Source organism: Haliotis rufescens, unplaced genomic scaffold (genome assembly GCF_023055435.1).
Source record: "Haliotis rufescens isolate VD_foot unplaced genomic scaffold, xgHalRufe1.0.p SCAF_98, whole genome shotgun sequence".
In the NCBI taxonomy this organism is placed as follows: Eukaryota; Metazoa; Mollusca; class Gastropoda; order Lepetellida; family Haliotidae; genus Haliotis; species Haliotis rufescens.
Window position 1 is genome coordinate 663,865 of NW_025964392.1, and position 19,539 is coordinate 683,403.

The following is a 19,539-nucleotide window of genomic DNA, read 5'->3' on the forward strand; positions in this document are numbered from 1 at the left end:
ACATTAATGGCAAGTATGAATATTGACAAATCTCCTGAATCATCACAGAGGAGCAGAAGTGCTAGCACTTCTAGAGAGAGTAGATCTAGGTCAGCGGGAAAGGGAAACAAAAGACCTCCGTTGACAGGCTCACATCATGCCTTATCTAGTGGCCTAGAGTTGGGCAAAAAAAACAAAAAACAAGGCTCTGGGGCTGACAAATCAGTTACATGAGACATTGTAATTCCAGAATCCTACAATAACGACCTATAAGCTATGCCCTCGGACTTTGATCATGACTAATGGAAAAAACAAAACCCTCTCCCTCTTTAGGGAGTTGACGTATAAACAGTTTTTCAAAAATATTGTATATTATACAAATATGTTTATATATGTTAGTATGTGTGTGTGTATGTTTGTGTATGTGTATATGTGTATATATGGTTTTTAATCTGAAAGTAGCATAAACAACAACAACAACAAGTATGTATAATTTTACTTAATTGTAATGGGTTATTAGATTCACCCAATAAGATTAATGTACTATCCAAAAAATTCAATGCTTGTATTGTTTTTCTTTTCTTACAGGAGACTCATGTCCATAACTTACATATAGCTAAACAATTTGGGGCCAGATTTAATGGCAAAGCCTTTTGGTCATTTGGGAACAATTACAGTAGAGGGGTTGGAATTATTATTAAAGAAGGAGTTAACTTTGTTGTGGAAATGTTTAAATTTGATATAGAAGGGCGTTATAATGTCATAGATGGTACGGTTGGTGGGGTTAGAATTAGATTCATCAATGTATATGCACCCAATAATTCGGGTGATCGGGTGTTGTTCCTTCAAACATGAGATACGTTTTTAGAAACTAATAGGATAATAATAATAGGGGGAGATTTTAATTGCGTCTGTAATTTAAAGTTGGACAAAATAGGGGGTAATGTTATAGATAACCAAAAAGGTGCTAACATTATTGGACAGTGGGTCTCTAATTTTTCTATTACTGACATTTTTCGTTCTTTATTTCCAGATGCGGTGGTGGTATCTCGGCGTTATGCTGCTGGTGTTGGGTCTAGACTTGATCGCTTTTACTTTTCTACATCCTTGCTGTCAGCTGTCGACACTGCAACAATCTCTCCATGCTCCTTCTCAGACCACGACTACGTAACGGTAATGCTCAAAGATTTTGAAGGCATAGATTTTGGTCCATCTTATTGGAAATGTAATAGTTCTATATTTGATTCAGATTTTAAGAAATTGTTAGCACATTTTTGTGAGTCTCATGTTCCACCCCTAAAAGAAGTAACTCTAGACTGGTGGGATGAATTTAAAACATTAATCAAGAAATTTATTATTCAAAACCAAAAGATTCGTAATAAAGCCCGGCTATCCCACCGTAAAGATTAAGAATCCCAATATCGGAATCTATGTCATGCTGAATCTACTAATCCAGGTCTTTATACAGACCAAATAATGGAGATAAAAAAAACAATTGCTCGAATTTGAAATGATGGAATTTAAAGGTCATATTATTCATTCTAAAGCTAAAGACCTAGAACATGGTGAAAAACCTTCTAGTTATTTTTTGCGCAAGGAAGTCAAGAGGGGTAGGAAAAAATCGATTTCTTCAATTTTAGATCCATCTGGGAACTTAGTAAAATCCTCTCGTGACATCATGGGCGTTTTTGTTAATTTTTATTCAGAACTGTTTAGAGCTGAGCCCATTGATGAAGAAATATGTAAGGACTTCCTTGAGGAATTACCAAAATTGAATTCGGAACTTTCGGAACTACTAGAAGGTGAAATTACAAAAGATGAAATTCTTGATGCTATTAAGGCTATGGATAATAATAAGTCTCCAGGTTTGGACGGGCTTACCTAGGAGTTTTACATGTTTTCTTTGATGTTCTTGGTGATGTGCTTCTACGTCTTGTGCATTTGTGTTTTGACAATGGCTCCTTGCTTAATTCTTCTAAAACGTCTCTTATTACTCTTCTTTGTAAGGATGTTAATAACGCAAATAATGTGCGAAACTGGCGCCCAATATCTTTATTAAATGTTGATGTCAAAATTATCTCTAAAACGTTATGCACACGTTTGGGTAAAGTTATAGGTGATGTTGTTCATCAGGATCAATCTTGCGCTGTTCCGGGTCGATCTATTCAAGATAATTGCCATTTACATCGTAATGTGTTGGATTATGTGGAGCAAAAAAATCTCCCTTCTGCATTCATTAGTTTAGATCAAGAAAAGGCTTTTGATCGTGTTTCCCACCAGTTTTTATTTAAAGCATTGGACGCTTTTGGCTTTGGTCCGAATTTCAGAAAGTGGGTCGAAATCTTATATAATGACATATCCAGTTCTGTAATTGTTAACCAACACATCTCTCGGCCTTTTCCGGTAACGAGGTCTGTCAGGCAGGGTTGTGGATTATCCCCGTCCCTGTATGTACTTTCTCTGGAGCCTCTTCTTCACAAAATCCGTAAAATGCAATGTATTGAAGGTATTCAACTTCCAGGTGCAAATGACTCAGCTAAGATATCTGCTTATGCTGATGATGGGCTTGGTTTTTGTACAACAGATGCTTCAATCCGAAATTTGTTAGAAGTTTATCATACATTTGGCAAAGAATCTGGGTCCAAATTGAATATAGCAAAAACAAAAGGAATTTTCGTTGGTAAATGGAAATCAAGATCAGACCATCCTTTCGGTATTTCTTGGACAGACCATTCAAAAATAGTTGGAATTCTGATAGGCAATCCAATCAGTAATGATGATCACTTTCATCCTATTATATCAAAATTTCGAGCTGTTCTAAAAATGTCTAAAGGGCGTATTATTACATCAATTTTTGGTAAAACTATATTGTGCAACATTTTAGGTCTATCTCAGCTTTGGTACCAGGGGGCTGTGGTATCAATTTCAAATTATTATGTCGATCTTTTTCAAAGGGAGACCTTTCGATATATTTGGCAATCCACTGCTGAACCAATTAGACGTACTGTTTTGTATAAAGCTGTTTTAGATGGAGGTATCGGTGTGATACACATCAAATCAAAATTACAGTCCTTTCAATTAAAACATATTCAAAACCTTATAAAAGGATGCTCAGCAAAGTGGACTTATTTTGCAAAATACTGGCTAGGTATGTCCTTACGACACTACTGTCCTGACTTTTTTTCCCTCATTCTGAGACGGCTCCTAAATTTTATCAGCAGTGTTTTTCGGCAGTAAAAGTATTTGAGTCTATAGTTTCAGATCATTTAGGAGACATGTTGACCTTTAACTATAAACAATTCTATCATGCACTGCTTTCAAAAATTACAGAAAATAGAGTAGAACGTATATATCCTCAATTAGATTTCAAATCCATTTTGCGAAATCTTCATCAGCACTTTGTGGATAATATTCAAAAATCTGTTAACTATCGTCTCATCTATAATGCTCTCCCTCTAGGCTATATTCTCCATACTCGTGGAATGTCTGTCTCTCCTGACTGTGTTCTTTGTCGGTCTGGGTGTGAAACTGCTGACCATCTTTTCTGTCATTGTCCTTGTGTCAATGTTTTGTGGAGTATCGTTTTTCCGTGGTTAAATCACCTCTCTGATGGGTCGGTAAAACAATCCCCGAGGCTAATTAAATTTGGGTTATTGCCCTCAAATCAAAATTCATGTAAATTTGCTGTTTGTGTGTATATTTTGTCTTTGGCTAAATATTCAATCTGGTGGATGAGAAATGAAAATAAATTTGAGCAGAAACATCTCTCGGGAAACGATATTGTCTTGCGTTTTCTGTCTCTCCTTAAAACACGTATTCGGGTCGACTTCTTTTGACTGTCCTCTGTCTCCTTTGCGAAATATTGGCTCTCGCCATCCTTATTCTGTTCTGTCAATACAAGTAATTCCTTAAAGATTAATATATAATCATATTATACATTTCTCATTTAATTACTTATAACTTTACATGTTGCATACATGAATTATCTGTATATTTTAACAGATCACATAATGTGTTAAATACATTTAATTCACACAGTGTAATAAATATTTTAATCATGATGACTGTACATTATAAAATGTGTGTTCTCACTTGTCCCCATTATGCATGGGCTGTAGTTAATAGTACTTGATTATGATTATTCATGTTCAAGATTCTGATTATTCATGTTCAATTACGTTGTTGTTGTTTATAATATAAAGATATTTATCTTGTATGATTTGTATTATAAAAACATTGATTATTTCAATTTAACTGTTGTACAATGCAAATTCAAAATTGTAACTTTCCCACATTGGATGTCTCCCAGCCCCTCCATTATATATAATAATGTTATAAAACTATTATGTCTTGCTTCATCATTTTGATAAATATAGAATAGTGTCAATTCTAAATTATAAATTCCAACATTGGATGTCCCCCAACCAGATACGTAGGTATACTACTAGTACATAGATACTATATTTTCCTTTATTAATTAAGAAAATCTCAAAATGTCAATTCTAAATTAAACGTTTCCCCCATTGGATGTCCCCAACCCAGTAGCATGAGTATTGTTAACGTTGGATATTTGATAATGTTTTCTTCTTTATACTTTCTGATGTTAGGGCCACTTCCCCAATCACTGTGAAAAGTTGTTTTAATGTTAGGGGTGGTGGCCTCATTGCTGTCCAAATATGTATTTTCATTTTCCATATCTGTGAATAAATTTATTAAAAAAAAGTAAAAAAGTATCTGTTCTTATCAGCTTAATATCTGATACGTCTCTGATACTTTTTGTGAGGAGTATATTTAGGCGGCCCTGCAGTGACAGCGCTGTCCGCGACTGTACTTAAGTAAGTTTCGGCAATAAATTCAGCTTAATATCTGATACGTTTCCTAATGGAGACATCGATATTAAACTGATTTTTAGAATGGGATGAGGTGCCACGGGGCTTGCTCCGCCCTCATCACGGGTTGACCCGGTATTGCAGTACCTCCGGGAATAGCCCACCACTCATATTTCAATCAAAAATTAGAACTCTCAGCTTTGCCTACATCTTCACCTTCGTGTTATTTTGCACTGCCGCTCCGTTTTTCGCCCTTAGCTCTCAATAGATACTCTTTTTTCTTACTTCTAAACCTTAGAAATATACCTGTTCACACGTGCAGCCCGTCCTTTAACCACACCAACCCCTAAAAGTTTGTAAAAGTAGCATTTTTCAACTTTCAGCTACATACAGTCCCCCGTAACCAAGGCCGTCGGCCATGACGCCGCACATGAGTGAGTGATGTAATGCTTTACGTCACATCGGCAATATTTCAGCCATATCGTGACGAGAAATTAGACATGAATTATACATATATTTAAACTTTATAAAAATCTGTCATCGAAGGACAGTATGAGAACTAGAATATCACAGATAAGATTTTAAAACTAGTTGCGGAACAATTAAAAGAATTAAGTATTAAGGAACAAAACAATATAAAAATGGGCTAGAGATCGTCAGTAACTAAAGGGAGATCACCACACCAGGGACCATGGGGACTTACGGTACCTTTGCTTCCTGCATGGACCCTGGCAGGATTTACACCATCCCTTCAGTCACTGGCGATTATATGCAAGTTTAGCCATTGAATAAAACTAACAAATATACTACGATTTAAAAGTCTGGTATGCATAAAAATACTACGAATGGTTTGGGACTTACATACCCTCTCAGGGGGACAATAATTTTACGCTACTTCAACCCCCCTCGAGGGTACAGCCACTCACAATCTAAGTTATTTATTAGCACTACCAATTTATAAAATAATACATTAAGCACGTCAAAATTTATGTACAAGTTCTATTTCTTTTAAAAAACGTAATATTAAATGAGAATGAACATCATTAAAAAGGTCCTTAACTGTTTTGACACTGAAATATTTATCCCTTGTGATGGAAAAATCAATACAGTCAAGCAGGACATGCTTGACCGTGATTCTTTCATCACAAGGGATGCAAAACGGAGGATCCTCACCATTTAAAAGATACTCATGTGTATATCTTGAATGGCCAATACGACATCGTCGTATAATGACCTCTTCAAATCTGGACTGACAGCCCAAGTAGGTGTAACCGATATTTGGTTTAATTTCATGTAATTTATTGATACCTACTTGGGCGTCCCACTTCTGTTGCATAAGATCTCGGATGTAAGATCGAATCATGGGTTTAAAATCAGTGTATGGGATCAGAAGTGGTGTCACAGATTTGTTGAGTGCTGCTTTAGCAGCAGCATCGGCCATTGTGTTACCAATAATTCCAACGTGGCTAGGTAACCAACAAAAGACGATGTCGTACTGGCCAGTCGCAAGATTATTAATTAATTCGAGAATCTGGATTAAAAGTGGATGTTTGGGTGACATATTTTTAATCGCCTGAAGGCATGAAAGTGAATCAGAAAAAATAATGAATTCTTTATGTTTAGATTGACGACTGACATATTTAAGTGCTGTAAAAATGGCGTTTGCTTCTGCAGTGAATATGGAACTGTTATCAGGTAAACGTGAAGATATTGTTCTGGATCCAATGACAGTGGCACTAGCAACTGCGCCACCATCCTTGGATCCATCTGTAAATATAGATTTATAAGTGTCATAATTGTTTCTAAGTTGGTGGTATTCTTGTTGGTAAATTAATTGGTTAGTATCTGATTTCTTTAATTTTGTTAATGTAAGGTCAACCTCTGGCCGTACCATTTGCCAAGGAGGTGTTGAAAACAGTTGAGTAGGAGCTATATCTTGGAGTTTAATATTGGAAGCAAACAAGGCAGACTGGATTCTGATTCCGAGTGGTGGAACAAGAGAAGACTTTTTATTGTAAATATCTTGGTAAAGAGGATTGAAGACGCAATTAAAAGCTGGATTGGACTGATTAGAATATAATTTAGTGACATATTGTAAAGATAATTTTAGACGGCGTTGTTTGAGAGAAGGCTCATCTGCTTCTATATAGAGACTGTGAATTGGAGACGTTCTAAAAGCTCCAAGACAAAGCCTCAGACCCTGATGATGTATCGTATCTAGTTTTTGTAAATTACTTTTGCAGGCTCCACCATAGATGATGGAGCCATAATCAAGTTTGGAACGAATTAGTGACCTGTACAAGTGTAAGAGGGTTGTTTGATCCCCTCCCCACTTTGAATTAGAAACAACTTTTAATAGATCGAGTGCCTTCAGGCATTTAGCTTTAAGGTATTTGATATGCGGGAGAAAAGTTAAGTGATGATCAAAAATAAGTCCCAAGAACTTGGCTTCCTTAACAACTTTGATAGGAGTGCCATTCAGAAATAGTTCAGGGTCCTTATGCGGTTTATATTTTCGGCAGAAATGTATGCAATTAGTTTTTGATTTAGAAAATTTAAACCCGTTTTCTAGACACCACTTGTTAATTTTATTAAGACATAATTGTAATTGCCTTTCAATTGTGTGCATATTTTTACCCCGACAAGATAGATTAAAATCATCCACAAAAAGTGATCCATCAACTGAATCATTTAAAACTTTTGACAAACTGTTAATTTTTATACTGAATAAAGTGACAGACAAAATGCTGCCTTGTGGGACACCCTGATCCTGATTATAATGATCAGACAGGGTAGAACCCACGCGGACTTGAAATTGCCTGTCTGTTAAAAACTGTGATATAAAATGAGGCAGACGGCCTCTTAATCCAAAATCATGAAGATCTTTTAAAATACCATGTTTCCATGTTGTATCGTAAGCTTTTTCTAAATCGAAAAAGATCGATACAGCATGTTGTCTATTAACAATGGAATTTTTAATGAACGATTCTAAACGCACTAAATGATCGATAGTACTTCTGTTCTTCCGGAAACCACACTGTATATTGGTAAGAAGATTATTTGTTTCCAAGTACCACACTAATCGATTATTTATGATGCGTTCCATCGTTTTACAAACACAGCTAGTTAAAGAGATAGGGCGGTAATTTGATGGATCAGAATGATCCCGCCCAGGTTTGGGTATTGGTATAACAATGGCATTATGCCATGAAGGTGGAAACGTCCCTGATGTCCAAATGTCATCGAATATAGTCAACAAAGTTTCAAGGCATGATTCTGGCAAGTGTTTCAGTAGCTGATAATGAATATTATCAGCGCCTGCTGCTGTATCATGAGCTTGCCCTAAGGCAGTATGTAGCTCATGTAGTGAAAATACCTCATTGTAATCTTCACCATTATCAGATGTAAAATTTACTTTTTTCTTTTCCTGTTGAAGCTGATATTTTTGAAATTCAGGAGCGTAATTAGATGAAGAAGAATGATGAGATAAAGTTTCACCAATGCTATTGGCAATGGCAGATTTATCAGTTAACAAAGTATCGCCATCCTTCAGATGGTTAACTGTAGAATGTGATCCCTTGCCTTTGATCTTTTTAATCATGTTCCATACCTTGGACATAGGGGTACGAGAGTTAATTTTGGAGACATAAGTCCGCCAGGATTGACGTTTATTTTGCTTAAATAGACGTCTTGCCTTGGCATTTGAAATTTTTACAATATTTAAATTATGGACAGTGGGATGTTTACGGAAGTACTTCTCCGCCTTCTTACGACATTTCCTAGCTTGTTTGCAAGTGTCATCAAACCACGGTTTACGAACACGTGGGTTGATCGAGGACTTAGGTATTGATTCATCAGCAATTTCATTCAGTAGATCTGAGAACATCTGAATCGGGTCAGTAACATTCTGAAAAGACGTAGGTTGTAATTTATCTTTGCATAAAGATTGAAATAAAAGCCAATCAGCCTTCACAAAATTCCATCGAGGTGAAGGTGGATCATCAGCAGGATTAATTGGTTTAAGCACCGTGGGGAAATGGTCACTCCCACATAGGTCATCATGGACGGACCATGAGAATTCATTCAACAACACTGAATCCGTCAAAGACAGATCTAATGATGAATACGTACCAGTTGCAGGGTGTAAGTAGGTGTCCGAGTCATCGTTAAAGATGCAGAGGTCATTATCAGAAACAAAATCCTCGATGACTTTACCCTTTTGATTAATGGTTGAACATCCCCATAAAGGATTATGACCATTTAGATCACCCATGATGAGACAGGGCTTTGGGAGCTGGTCGTACAATTTTTGGAGATCATTACGCTGAAGATTTGAGGATGGAGGAATGTATAAGGAGCAAAGTGTGAAGGCAATATGCAGTGTAAGTCTAACTGCAACAGCTTGCATATTCGTGTCAAGCGGAACAGGACTGTGAACAACGCCCCGCCGCACCAAAATAGAAGCTCCTCCAGTAGCTTTATCTCCCGGAGGAGAGAAGGAATGATACGAACTATACTGCCTTAAATCAAATTTGTCGGTTGTTTTAAGGTACGTTTCTTGTAAAGAAATTGCTGATGGACAAATATCAGTTGATAATAATTGCAGTTCGTTAAAATTGTGCCTAAGTCCTCGGCAATTCCATTGAATTAGATTCGAATGATTCATGGTGGTTCTACCGGAGATCGTTCACGTAAACGTGAAGAGGAGTCACCACTGTTGTGGTGTGAAGATGGGGTGACATCCATCTCAAGAGGCTCAAAGTAATTGTGAACATCTACAGATGTTTCAGTGAGAGTAGGGATCTTTGTAGAAATTTTCTTGTTTTGTTTCTTCTTTTGTTTTTTGGGCATTTCAGTTGATGGTTTGTTGGTAGCTGGTATATCAGGAGTGGGTGTAGATGGGGCCACAACCTGAGTCACAATGATAGAATCTGAAGACATTTCACCTGGGCTGACAGAATGAGTTGTTTGACTGTCACATGATGTTGTCAGAGGCAGCGGGTGTTCAGAATGTGTCCACGTCAAGTCTGTCTGACATTCTATAGATCTACTGGTTGAAGGGCGAGAGACAGCAGCAGCAGCAGCATAAGAGTGTTTGGATGAAGGTGTCCGGCTATCATAGAGTTTTTTCGCATCAAAGTAACTGACGTTGTTTTGACATTTGATTGTCAAAATGTCTTTTTCACGTGTCCAAAAAGGACAGGATTTTGATGACGCTACATGTTGACCCTTACAATTTGTACATTTCAGGTCTGCTGTACAGCCTGAACCATCATGATTTCCACCACAACGGTGGCAAACAGTCGGACGATCACATGATTTTGAGCCGTGCCCAAACTTCTGACATTTGTAACACCGGAGTGGATTGGGGACATACACCTCCACTCCGATGTTAAAATAGCCTGCCTTAATAGATTGTGGAATTGTGGAAAGAGAAAAGGAGAACAAATAAGTATTTGTTGGAATGAAATTTTCACCATCTTTTCTATTGAAACGTTTCACTGATGTGACATTCTGTGATTTAAGTTCTTCCAAAATGTCATCTTCTGACATTTCAGCCAGGCAACGAGCTCTGTCGCGGATGATCCCTCGACTCGAATTCAACGTTCTGTGTTCAGAAACAACAACTTCTGTGTTAGCAAAGCTAGTACATTTTAAAAGATTAATAGCCTGCTGTCTCCGTGCACACTCCACCAAAAGAGAGCCGCTCCGGAGCCGTGAAACATTCTTCACCTCACCACAGATACCTTCAATGGCTTTAGATATTGCAAAGGGATTGATTTTCAAAGGTAGTTGATTATGTGATTCCACTACGATAAACCGAGCCCAAGAATTTGAAGTTCGTGAAATAGAAGCATCGTCGTCAGATGAGAAAATCTCAGCTTCCAGACGTCTCTTCTTGTCAGTGCGGTTTGAACCAGAATGATTGTGTGCCATGATGAAAGTAATTGATTCAGCACCCCTGCTCCCCACCCACCATGGAGTGCTACAAAGAGCGATGTTTTCCTGCACCGGATCTCCAACATGCAAACATCAGGGATACAGAGGTGTTATACTCCAGTAAAAACAACATGAATAGCTGCATTTGTCTAACAAATAAAATGCCAGGCTGGTCCGGCCCATGACAAGAAATTGAAGACATACAGAACTCAGAGGTCGAAAGTACCAGATTGGCCCATGAGCCACCGCCTTCTGGCGTAAGACTCTAGGCAATGTATTCAATCCAAAAGTTAGAATATACACAAGTTATGGACGGCCAAGGCCAAAATATACATTAAAATACAACACACGTGTGCATATACAATATTACGCACAGGGCCTGGCATGACCAGCCGATTGATAAGACCGGGCCCATCTTACCACCCGTCTAGGCGAAGTAAGGGTCGAAGTAGTGTGTTGGGCAAAGGAACACAGTTCCAGGAACCAGTGCCCTCAACTACCAGACTCCCGTCCTCCGCCGACACAGGGACGCAACCCACGGCAAACGGGCTGCCCACTTTGGTCGCCTCTTACGACCAGCAATGGGGTGCTGTGGAAATATTCTACCCCGGTTCCACACGGGGGAAGAGCTATTAGCGCTACCCAGCACTCACCACGAGGAGGTTGCTCTTCACGAGTGCCCGCCGCACATGACGTCTAGACAATCACTCCGTCACAACAACAGTCTGCTTCGTCACTACAAGACGTTTTCAATGTGGCATCCCCCCTAAATAGATGTTTAAAGAACTACACACACGCCTGATGCGTCATTACACTTTGTGCAAGTGAGTTCATTTTCCAATATTCATTACAGTTCAACCGTTTTTTTCGTCTTTAATGCAATTTTTCATAGAATTCATTCATTTTTCGCTTTGCTGGACACCTTAAGTATCTTTACCTTTAGTTTATTTAATACATTGGGGCAATTTGGATGGGATTGTCACTCTTCTTACCCACGCGCGACTCTGTCAAAGTCGGGCCCAAGCTAATTCAAGCTGGCCTGTCTCCCCTTGTCTCCCCGACTCCACTCATTAAGGCCTAATGTCGCGGCCGGTTTTCACGTTGGACTGGGTCGCTGCAGGACGTTTACCCAACGTCTGGCCATGTTGTATCGGCGCACTCTTTATACATAGGAAAATGGGTCTATTTACTCCATTTTTACATTCATCAAAGACGCTGAATATCTTCACAAACGTCTTGCAGTCGGGTGTCGCACTCGCGTGCTGTCCACATTTTTACTGATTTGAGCATGTAATATTGCTGGCCAAGGATTTTAAGCGCTTCATGTAAATAAACAGCACCTTAATGGTATGTTGTGTTAGCAGATGTATTTTGGCAACCGGCATCGCTTCTCGGCCTTTTGGCCAAGATCAGGTGTTCCAGGTCGTTTTGATATAATTGATTTGTTTGCGATTGACTAATCTATGAGAGTGTTTGTATTTCATGTTTCTTTGCTTCTTGTTGTATTTTCATTGCTTAATATTGTGATTGTCTTAGCAGGTCTACGGTGGGGCATCAGCTGCTTGCAGCTATGTGGCTTTTGAGTCTCCCCCCATTTTTCCTTTAATCAGGTCTACGGTGGGGCATCTTTTGCATGGCAATTGTGTGACCTTCGGGTCTCCCCCTCTTGCTAACTGTGACTATGGCTTTCAGGGGAGTAGTCATCGCCCCTCCAAATGCGAGTGGTTTCATTGATGCCGGTGCCTCAAGGAGGACTGTACGTATTGAAACAGAGGGCTGCCGGCTGGACCGTGAAGACGTGGTACGGATTCCTCGTCGTGCATGTAAGTGAGTGAGTGAGTTAAAATTTAACGTCGCATCGGCATTATTTCAGCCATATAGCGACGAGACCAAGCTCATATATACACAATTTAGTTATTTATGCAATGTCATGTTTTAAAACAATTTATGAAACATATTGGAGCATACTATATTTAAAAACAATTTATGAAACATTGGAGCATAACAATATCATTAATACAGTTTAAAACATGGGCTATAGGCCACCAGTAACCAAAGCTAGGCCACCTCACTGGGGATCATGGGGACTTATAGTACTTCTGCTTCCTGCATGATACTCTAGCAGGATTTACGTCATCACTTAGCCACTAGTGGTTGTGCACAATACTAGCCAATATTAAAAAATACTTATCAATGAGTTCGCTTAAAACACTGGTTGATGATAGTTACATCAATTACTATAGGATTACGTGTCACAAAGGGGGACAATATTTTTACGCTACGTTAACCTTCTGGACAGAGCCTTTAATAATGTCTGTTGCTAATAGCATCACACCAAATTTAAAAACAAGCATTTATTTTTTCACATACATATTTACAATTTATTATACAGACCAATTTCTTTCAAGTAATTTATGATGAGATGGCCGCTGATACGGGAAAAGAGATCTTTTAGATTTACACTTTGATAATGTGAATCCCTTGCGATTGCAAAGTCCACACAGTCAAGCAATATATGCTAGACGGTAAACCTTTCATCACAAGGGATACACTTAGGAGGTTCGTCCTCATCTGTCTTAAGCAGATATTCGTGCGTAAACCGACTGCCGCCAATACGACACCGTCGTAAAACGACCTCGTCATGTCTTGACTGACAACCCAAGTAGGTATGACCGATTGTTGGTTTCAATTAGTGGAGTTTATTGCTTCCTACTTGGGTGTCCCACCTCTTTTGTATAAGATCCCGAGTATAAGATTTGATGGTAGGTTTGAAATCACTGTACGGGATACGAAGTGGAGATAACGGTTTGTCAAGAGCTGCTTTAGCTGCCGCTTCGGCTTTTGAGTTACCTGTTATGCCTACATGACTTGGTAACCAGCAAAAGGCGATGTCACATTAGCCAGTTGAAAGATCATTATAGAGTTCTAAAATGTCAAGGATAATAGGGTGATATGGTGAGACACTTTTAAGTGCCTGAAGGCAAGATAACGAATCAGAGAAGATGATGAAATTTTTAGAATGGTTTTGTTAGGTTAGGTTGTTTGGTTAGCTGTTAGGATAGCTTTGTCCTCAGCAGTAAAAATTGAACTAAAATCTTGGATTCTTGAGGAGACAGCTCTGGATCCAAAGATGGTGGCACTTGCAACCATCCTTGGACCCGTCTGTAAAAATGGACCTGTGAGAAATATGTTTGGAGCGTAATTGGTTATAAGATTGTTGATATACCAAAGGGTTGGTATCAGACTTTTTTAGATTGGTTAGAGTGAGGTCTACTTCTGGCTTCACCATCTGTCAGGGACAGAAGACGGTGGGGTGATATCATATTTAAATCTATTTTAGCTGCAGTGATTTGTGGTTGAATTCTGATCCCAAGTGGTGGAACCAAGTTTGATAGATTTCGAAACAGGTTTTCATATTGAGGGTGGAAAACACAATTGAACGCTGGATTAGATTTATTTGAGTGCAATTTAGTGATATATTGCAGTGAAAGTTTAATGCGGCGCAGTTCGAGTGAAGGTTCATCTGCCTCAACATACAAACTGTCAACGGGAGAGGTCCTAAAAGCTCCAAGACAGAGTCTTAGGCCTTGATGGTGTATAGTGTCCAATTTTTCTTAATTGCTTTTGCAGGCTCCACCATAGGCAATGGAACCATAGTCCAGTTTGGAGCGTATTAATGATCTGTACAAGTGAAGGAGGGTGGTCTGATCCCCTCCCCACTCGGAATTTGAAACGACTTTTAACAAGTCGAGAGCCTTCAGGCACTTTGCCTTGAGATATTTAATGTGTGGTAAGAATGTGAGATGACGGTCAAATATGAGGCCCAGGAATTTGGCCTCCTCTACTACCTTGATAGGAGTACCATCTAAAAATAAATCTGGATCCTTGTGAGGTTTTTATTTACGACAAAAGTGAATACAGTTTGTTTTGGATTTAGAAAATTTGAAGCCGTTTTCGTTTGCCCATTTTTTAATTTTGTTAAGACAGAGCTGTAGCTGTCTCTCTATTGAATTCATATTCTGACCACGACAAGAGATGTTGAAATCGTCCACAAAAAGTGAACCATCAATGCTATTGTTTAATACTTTAGTGAGAGCAATAATTTTGATGCTGAAAAGGGTGACTGATAGTATGCTGCCTTGAGGGACGCCCTGATCTTGATCAAAATGATCAGACAGGGTAGAGCCCACTCGTACTTGAAATTGTCCGTTGTTTAAAAATTGAGATATGAACTGAGGTAATCTGCCCCTCAATCCAAATTCATGCAAATCTTTTAAAATACCATGTTTCCACGTTGTATCATATGCTTTCTCTAGATCGAAAAAGATTGATACAGTATGTTGTTTGTTGACAATGGATTTTTTTATAAACGATTCTAAACGCACCAAACGGTCAATGGTAATTGTTTTTTCGGAAACCACACTGGATGTCACTCAGGAGGTTATTGATCTCCAGGTACCAGACTAATCAATTGTTGACCATGCGCTCCAAGGTTTTACAAACACAGCTTGTTAATGATATTGGACGGTAGTTGGATGGATCTGTATGATCCCGTCCTGGCTTTGGAATAGGAATAATAATAGCATTGTGCCACGAAGAAGGGAAATTTCCGGACGTCTATATTTCATCAAATATACTAAGTTACGTTTGCAAACATGAATCGGGCAAGTGTTTCAGGAGCTGATAGTGGATGTTGTTGGCTCCTGCTGCAGTGTCATGAGATTGCCCTAGGGCAGTATATTATTCATGGAGCGAAAATGTTTCATTATAGTCCTCACCATTATCAGAGTTAAAATTTACTTTTTTCTTTTCCTGCTGTTTTTGAAACCTCTGAAATTGAGGATTATAGTTTAATGATGAGGAATGATTTGCCAAAGTGTCACCAAGTTTGTCGGCAATTTCGGAATTAATAGTTAAAAGTGTATTACCATCTTTAAGATGGTGAACTCCAGATTTAGATCCTTTGCCCTTAATCTTTTGAATCATGTTCCACACCTTGGACATAGGTGTGCGGGAATTAATTTTTGAAACATAGTTCCTCCAGGATTCACGTTTATTCTGTTTAAAGGTACGTCTCGCTTTAGCGCCCGTGATTTTTAACATTATTCAAATTGTGGACAGTTGGATGTCGTCGGAAATATTTTTCAGCTTTCTTCCTATCTTTTCTAGCTTGTTTACAATTATTATCGAACCATGGTTTCCATATATGAGGGTTTGCAGAAGGACTTAGGAATGCTTTCGTCTCCAATAGCATTCAACATATCTGAAAAAAGTTCTATAGGGTCAGGAACATTCCTGAAACTGTCGGGTTTTAGTTTTTCAGTACAAAGTCTTTAGAATAAAGACCAATTGGCCTTTGTAAAGTTCCACCTTGATGAGGGTGGTTCGTCAGACGGATTAATGGTTGTAATTATTGTTGGAAAATGGTCACTGTCACAAAGGTCATCATGGACGGACCATTCGAATTCATTTAAAATATTTGAATCTGTCAGTGAAAGGCCAAGGGCAGAGTATGTGCCAGTGGCGGGATGAAGATATGTGGTATTACCATCATTGAAGATGCATAAATCATTGTTTGAGATAACATCTTCAATGACTTTTCCCTCATTATTTGTGTCAGTACTCCCCAATAGGGGATTATGACCGTTTAAATCGCCCATGATGATACAGGGCTTCGGGACTTGATCGTACAAAGTCTGAAGATCTGATTGACAGATAGTTGAGGAAGGTGGAAGATACAATGAACGTAATGTAAACACTATGTTCAAAGTAACACGGACAGCTTGTAGAATAGTATTGAGTGGAACAGGGCTGTGGATAATGCCCTGCTTCACCAGGAGGGGAAAACGAGTGGTAAGAACTGTACTGACGGATATCAAAGAGATCTGTGTTTTTTAGATATGTTTCTTGGAGACAAAAAGCTGACGGTTTAAAATCTTGGATTAAAAGTTGTATTTCATTAAAATTCTTCTTAAGAACTCTGCAATTCCATTGTATTATATTTTGTGGATTCATGGTGGTGCTTCCACGGGAGAAATGTCACGCGAACGTGAGGAAGACTTTGTGGTACTCCTATCAGTATCATTTGGAGATAGTTACCTCCATGGATTCAGTTTGATTGGTTCTTCTATACCCAAGAAACGTGGTCAATAGTCGGATCGAACGGGCGTAGTATTTTCAACAGTCTCTATATGTCGTCTTTTTGAACCAGGGTGATGGGAAGCCATGTCGAAAGGAAAATAATTCAGCACCCCTTTTCCCAAGACACCATTGAGTGTCTACAAGGACAGTCTTATGCTGCAGCGGATCTCCAAACTGCAAAGACCAGGGATAAAGGGGTGGTATACTCCAGCAAATTTGACACGAAGAGCTATAGCATTCTACCAAATTAAAGGTCAGGCTGGTTCGGCCCTTGGCAATCAATGGGAGAAGTACAGAATTCGGAGGTCAGCTTCACCAGATTGGCCCATAAGCCACCGCCTTCTGGGCATAGGGCTCTAAGCAAGTTTAATACATTGATAGATATGATTTAGCCATGTAGAACAGATTAATTTTTAAATACCAAATGTGTGCGTGAAATATTTTATGCACAGGGCATGACATGACCAGCCGATAGATAGAATAGGGCCCATTCTACCTCCCGTCTAGGCAAAGTTAGGGTCGAAGTGGTGTGTTGGACTAAGGAGCACTTTTGCCGGCTCCGTCGCCCTCAACTACCAGAATCCCTTCCTCTGCCGACGCAGGGACGCAACCCACGGCAAACGGGCTGCCTACTTTGGTCGCCTCTTACGACCAGCAATGGGGTGCTGTTGAATTATTCTACCCCGGTTCCACACGGGGGAAGAGCTATTAGCGCTACCCAGCACTCACCACGAGGAGGTTGCTCTTCACGAGTGCCCCAAATGATTATAAAATGCATGGGTAAAATACCCACAACCACGAAAAGCCTATCTGGAGCTCTGCTCTTGGATTTAGTTCAAACGGCCAGGTTATCCCAATAGTGGGAGTGCATAATTATGAATTGTCTCATTTTGTATGTATGTTGCTGAGGACACATTCTTGTTTATCTCCCCTTGGTCCCCACGGGGATCGTCATGCATTTAAGGGACTGAAGGTCAGTGAGTTTGATTCCGTCTGGAAGACCGAAAAGATTGGGGTCTTTTGTAAAGAAAACCGCGCTAGGCTCCTCAAAAACACTAAAATCCTGCGTCAGGGAGACATGTGTCTCCACTTTTCAAGTTATGAAGTTGAAATAATGGATCTGCGTATTCATTGGATTCACGGTGTACTAAAAGACCAGTTCCTGCGTTCCTTTTTCAACGATATGGCGTTATTTTGGACATCTCCCATGAAACTGTGCTCATTGATGGGTCCCCCCTGAAAACTGGTGTTCGTATTGTGCGCATAAAGCTAAATCAGGAAGGTATGGAACGTATACCTTACGTTGTGCGTCTGGGGGACAGGGTATCTATGCTGATCAATGCACCTGATAAGATGCCCATTTGCTTACGTTGCTATAAACTTGGACATAGCAGGGCTGATTGTCCTGATAGTTTCCACAACACAAAGGCGAGGAAGGCCTCCCTGTTAGAAGAATCTAAGCTATTGCCCGTTCCCGGCTCAATTGCCGATGTAACCCCCGCGGCTGTGACCACCACGGCTGTGCCCCTAGTGGAGGCTGTGTTGACTCCCCCTGGTTTTAGTCAGGAGGGTGATGAGGCCCTTATCGATATGACTTCGGACCTGGTGTGTGACACTAACTCTGAGGAGGGTGGGGATGTGGGTGAGAGTGAGAGTGCCCCTCCGAAAACATCTGCACAGGTGACTGCTATGGCACCGTTACCTGCTGCCAGTGACGATGACATTGTGTCAGACTTCCCTGTGCCCCACAGAAGTCGGAGTAGTGTGCGTAAGAAAATGCGGACGGGGTCCTCCATGCCCCAGGGTGTAGCGGCTGCTGCATCCGCGGCTGTGGATCGGTCCCCCTCTACAAAACGTCGTACAACTCACGTGACCGTACATGACCCCCCATAATGTCTAAATTTCTTGTGGTTGTTACATGTTTTTGACCCATGCTCGCCCCCCGGCTATGATTCTACATTTTGGACAGACAGCCAGGTTCTCCCAATTCAGGGGTACTTTAGAAAGGCTAAGGACCTCGAAATTGGCGAAAGGCCTTCCAGTTATTTTTTACGCAAGGAATCACAGAGAGGTAAAACGAAATCCATTTCTTCTATTTTAGACTCTCATGGCAATAAGTTCACTACTTCTAATGAGATCATGGGTGTTTTTGTTGATTTTTATAGCGATTTATTTGGTTATGAACCCATCGATGATGAAATTTGCAATCAATTCCTTGCTGATTTACCTACTCTTGATTCGGTTGATTCGGTTGATGTTCTTCTCCGTGTTTTCCAGTTGTCTTTTCATCAAACTAGTCTTCCTTCTTCTGGGGGTTTTACAATCATTTTATTTACGGCATATTTAAAATCTCTTGTCTAATTTCTCGGCTAAGTGGACCTTTTTTGCAAAGTATTTGTTAGGCATGTCCCTACGTAAATACTGTTCTACCTTTACTTCTCTTCTTTTCCCTTATTCTGAGACGATGCCTATTTTCTATCAAAATTGTTTTTTGGCAGTTAAACGGTTTGAAGCCGTTAATTCTAATTCGTTAATTGATATTTTCAATTTACATCTAAACAATTTTATGCTTGTCTTTTGACTCCAATTCTGGAAAATAAAGTTGAGTTGCTGTATCCACGTATTCCTTTTCGGCAAGTTTGGCTTAATC

The 19,539-nt window shown here is 39.5% G+C and overlaps 1 pseudogene; it reads left to right on the forward strand.

Moving 5' to 3' along the window:
• Positions 1 to 4,815: 4,815 nt before the first annotated feature.
• On the forward strand, positions 4,816 to 4,977 carry LOC125377740 (annotated as a pseudogene).
• Positions 4,978 to 19,539: the final 14,562 nt, after the last annotated feature.